General features: G+C 37.1%; 1 non-coding gene across 1 annotated transcript; it reads right to left on the bottom strand.

The window, feature by feature from the left end:
* Window positions 1-478: 478 nt before the first annotated feature.
* Window positions 479-585, bottom strand: LOC130018758 (U6 spliceosomal RNA). Its single transcript, XR_008791630.1, has one exon. It is a non-coding gene; the product is annotated as a U6 spliceosomal RNA (small nuclear RNA).
* Between the last annotated feature and the right edge of the window lie 4,763 nt (window positions 586-5,348).

Below are 5,348 nucleotides of genomic sequence, written 5' to 3'. Positions count from 1 at the left end.
GTTATAGAGGCAGGTGGGGGTCAGGGGGCTTGGAGGGTTGGGAGGGAAACTGGGGACACTGGTGCTGGGAAATTACACTGGTAGAGGGATGGGTGTTGGACCACTGTATAACTGAAACCCAACCATGAACAGCTTTGTAAACATAAATTAATTAATTAAATTAAAAATAAAGATAAACACAGAAAAAAATGAAAGTGTTCAGAGGTCCCAAGATCCCTCTGGTGATTGTCAGCCAACTGGACTAGTGGTTCAATGTGATTACTAGGTAAAGGTAAAGGCCCTCCCGTTGATCGTCGATTTGCTCGAGCGGGCCCAGTAACGTCTCCATTGGAGACTTTGTTGTTACTGTGTCTGGCATATCGAATACTCTCGGTAGCTTGCCGGGCTCTCCGAGAGGGGCGGAGGAATCGAACTCGGGTCGGCCATGTTGGCCGCGTGTAAGGCGAACGCCCTACCCGCTGTGCTATCGCTCCAGCCCAAAAATATGGAACGCTTCACAAATTTGCGTGTCATCCTTGCGCAGGGGCCATGCTAATCTTCTCTGTATCGTTCCAATTTTAGTATATGTGCTGCCGAAGCGAGCACTGAAGATGTAATATTGACCAGGTGTTGCAGTGCATTACCTGTGTCATTCCAGGGGTGCTCGGGGAACCATGTGGCACTGGGGGTCAAATTAGGGTTTAACACATGCAAACTATGAAACTTAGCCCCTGTACTATCTCTTGGGTCCTCATTTAAAAATAAATTTCTTGAAGGGTGTAAAGAACCTAAAGGATCTTCTATTTCTCTTTCTCTTCTCAATCTCCCCTGATTCAAATATTAACTTTAGCATATGTTCTCAAACTCTTTCTCAATTAATGAGTCCTCGTGTGCCAGTTACTTTATTTTATTTTTGCATATGTGTGTGCCAGTTATTTTAGAAAGCCAATATTCAAAATAGATGAGGGAAGCCAATCTTTCACATTCATTCATGTCAAGACTCAATTGCTTTGGTTATTAGCTAGAAAACAAGGATCCTGATGATAAGAAAAGAGCTTTCTGAATCTGCAAGAAGACTTATTGCTTAGGGAAAACTATCAAAAAGGTTTATTTGAGACTAGAAAGACATAAGAGCATTTACTCTTAGAAAATTAATCACCGTATCTCCTTTTTTGCTAATTTTTAAATAATTTTTTTCTGTAGACATCATTGGAAGTTCAGAACAAGTGCAGTGCAAAATGCAGTTAATTATTACTGAAGCATATAATTGCAACGATAATGTTCTTAAAATACCAGCTTGCTTATCTATTTACATGTTCTATGTCAGAAGCATTATTTTGTTTGGTTGTTTGGTTTTTGGTCAACGCCCAGCAGTGCTTCTGGCTCTGTGCTCAGGGATCACTCCTGGCAGTGCTTGATGGACCGTGGAATAAACCAGGTGGCTGAGAAAAGGCAAATGACTTTTCCACTGCATTACCTCTCCTGCCTCTAGTACTCAGAAGCCTAATACTTGGAAAGTAATATGGCAATGCTAGACCCTAAAGAAAACAATTTGGCAGCTACTAAAGAAAATAAAAGTTACTATATCACCCAGAAATTCCACTTCTAAGTAAATACAACAGAAAAACATTTAAAGAAAATATTTGTGTCCGAAGGTTTTTAGCAGCATTATTTATACAAGTAAAAAGGTGAAAAAAATCACAAATGTACTATAGCACTGTCCTCCTGTTGTTCATCGATTTGCTTGAGTGGGCACCAGTAACGTCTCACAACAAATTGTGAGACTTGTTGTTACTGTTTTTGGCATATTGAATACGTCACAGGGAGCTCGCCAGCCTTTGCCATGAGGGCGAGATACTCTCAGTAGCTTGTTGGGTTCTTTAAGAGGGGTGGAGGAATCAAACCCTGGTCAGCTGCATGCAAGGCAAATGCATTATAAATGATAAATAAAATGTGGTTATATTACAACATAATATTTTCATTTATATAATGAAGTAAGTGAGGTCAGAGCAACAATATAGCATACAGGGAAGTTGCCTTGCATATGGCCAACACAAGTTCTATCCCTGGCACCACATATGGTCCCTCCATGCCCCACCAGGAGTGATCCCTGAGTACAGAGCCAGGAGTAAGCTTTTGGATGTGGCCCCAACCTCTTCCTTACAAAAAAAAAAAAAAGGAATAAAAGGTATTAAATCATAGAATTAGAATAGTGTGGTGATGATTAAACATCTATGAAATCACAATTATGGAGAGGAAAAGTGTACATATTTGATTCCAATTATCTTGAATTTCTTCAGAACTGGGCAGGAGCGATAGCGCAGTGGGTAAGGCATTTGCCTTGCACGCGGCTGACCCAGGTTTGGTTTCTCTGTCCCTCTTGGAGAGCCTGGCAATCTACCGAGAGTATCCTGCCTGCACTGCAGAGCCTGACAAGCTACCCGTGACGTATTTGATATGCCAAAAACAGTAACAACAAGTCTCACACTGGAGACGTTACTGGTGCCCACTCAAGCAAATCAATGAACAGTGGGAGGACAATGGACAGTGCTACAGTGTTTCTTCAGAACTGAACTATCTATAGCTGATGAGTAGCTTTTCCTTTCCTTTCCCTTTCTTTCTTTCTTTCTTTCTTTCTTTCTTTCTTTCTTTCTTTCTTTCTTTTGCTTGTTTTTTGGTCATAGTCAAAAGTATTCTGGGAATAATCCTAGCTCTACATTCAAGGATCACTCCTGGCAGGCTTGGGGTACCATATAGGATGCTGAGGACTAAACCCAGTTCGGCAGCATGCAAGGCAAATACATTACCAACTGTACTATCATTCTGGACCCCAATTTAATTTTTAAAAGCAAATTTACCAATTTAGAGGAGATTTAAGTAAAATAGAAAGAACTCTGGCTTTGATTTTCATCATATCTTTTCTCTTGCTTTCTTTTTTGGTTCCTGGGACATACACAGCAGTGCTCAGGGGGATACTCCTAGCTCTGTAACCTAGAAGTAACTCCAGTGGTGCTCAGTGGACCATATAGTGGCAATTATAGAACTAAACTCCTTTACGCAAATCATGTGCTTAGTCCATTGATGTATATCTTCAACTCTGTTGTTTTATATCTTATTGGGAGAAATTTGAATGTTCTACTTTAAAATTTACATCTCATTATTAAACATGTATTATAAAATCATTTAACATATTTATATCATGTAAAACATGGAATGAAATATTGATGAATGCAGGAGCATGAATAAAATTTAAAAACGTTATGCTCAGTCAAAGAAACCAGAGAAAAGGTCACATTATTGTTAGATTACATTTAAGTGTTTCCAGAATAAACAGATGTCCATAGAGACAGAGAGTAGATTTGTGATTATAGAAGGTTAGAAAGAGAGAACAACGGGGAGTAATTGCTAATAAGTACAGGTCTACTTTTTGGAGTAATAAAATGTTCTGAAATTAAATAGATGCAATGTTTTCACAATCTACTGAAGAAACTCAATTGTAAGCTTTGAGCTAACTCCCTGACCTCTGAGGAAGTTAGTTTTATAATATATTAATTACAATTCAATTTAAAAGGAATTTATTGATAACAAACCCCCTTATTAAAAATTATCTGAAGGACATTAAGAAAACTACTCACCTTCATTATTTGCCTATTTATTCTTTCTATGTTTATACTTGTAGATTATTTCAATGAAATAGGGGCTTGAGCCATGTGATTTGATAAATCAAGACCACCACCAGCCAACAGAAGCTAGGATCCTGGAACATTCTCTGATGCAAGAGCTTTTTTTTCCCCCATGTAAACTCTCTTTACTCCACATTGCCCTCTGCTGCCCAGTAGGAATACTTACAAATGCACAGAATTACTTTTGTACACTTCCTTTTTCTAAGTGAGGTTTAAGCATTATTAATAGGAAAGACAATAGGCATGTATTGCATGAGACCTTAAAAAATGACAATAGCATAAAAGAATTACACAACAAGTTATAAGCACGTCTCACACTGTAGATGTTTTCAGTTATCAAAGGAACATTTTACTCATCTGAAACCTGTCTTCCATTATAAGTGGATCCTGAGATATGCTGATATAGATGATGTAAAACTTAACAAAAGAAGTTGGTGCAGTTTTTCCTTCATTTTCTTAGAAAAATATTTTAAAGTAATAACCACAAACTTGGAGTAAACAAAATTTAAAAAGACAACTAAAGAGACAAATGTCATTCGTAGTAACCATATCAGGATTTTTTTTTTTGGTCTTTAAAATGTATACAAAAGCTTTAAAAACTTGAAGCTTTTATTTGCTTGTCAATTAATAAAAACAAGTCATACACTCACACCTAGCTACTTTTGAGGATGATGACCTCGGTACAAAGAAAAAAAGCCACACACCTAAATCCACTCCACTCTTAGTACACCAAGTCTCATTACAACACAGCAAGCCTATTTAGGAAAGCTAGAAGAAAAATCAAAAAGCATAACTATGCCCAGCCTTTTCTGAGATATTTTTGTCTAGAGTACCATTTTTGGAGACAAAAGTCTGATTATTTCAAGTAAAGAATCATAGACTTTTTCAACTAGAAGAAACTTTAGAGAATATATAATTCAAACTAAAAATACTTCAGCAAAAGAGAGAGATGAAACATATCCAGTGCATCTGAGTGGAGATGAATATGTGGAAAATGAAAAATTTCACAGTGTATGTCTGAGAGGGAAAAATGGTAGAAGTTTAGTTTTTTAAGCTTTGAAAGTTTTCAAATGGGTAATCCAGGTAATAATAATCCCCAAATCATACTTCCTTTTTTAAGTGTTAACAATAGTCCTTTGAGTCTATTTTTATCCATGAACAAAGGAAAACCAAATTCTCTGTACAGTATTCTACCTTACACTCTAACAGAGTTAGTGTTGAATGTCACAGAATTATTTCTCATCCACTCCAGACACAATAAAGATCGACAAGCTGAGGATTCTCATGCCTTGCATTTATCCCACAGGTATACAGAACAAGTATATCAAGTATTCCCCATCTTTTCTCTTTTGAAATAAAACAACACTGGTGATCATGTTCCCAAAAAAATCACTCCCTTAATTTAAAAATTCAGTTTCACAACCAAGATGAAAATAGTTTACATCCTTGAGTGAATGTCCAGCCTATGTTTAGGAAATGTTTGTGTGAGTAAAGCAATGTCCATAAACACATTTTCATCATAAAGCATCATAAAAGGAAACCGCTCCCAATAAACATCCTTCTCTTAGACACTGCAAATAAAACCATGGACTTTAATTAGGTAGTATGTACAATCTTACCTGGAAGAAGCAACATTTTGTGTAAACAGGGATTCTCTGAAGAGCACATAACAAATGTTTGTTATCT

This window comes from Sorex fumeus, unplaced genomic scaffold (assembly GCF_029834395.1).
Source record: "Sorex fumeus unplaced genomic scaffold, SorFum_2.1 ptg000265l, whole genome shotgun sequence".
NCBI lineage: Eukaryota > Metazoa > Chordata > Mammalia > Eulipotyphla > Soricidae > Sorex > Sorex fumeus.
The sequence above is the reverse complement of the archived record's forward strand: the minus strand, read 5'-3'. Positions and strand labels throughout refer to the sequence as shown.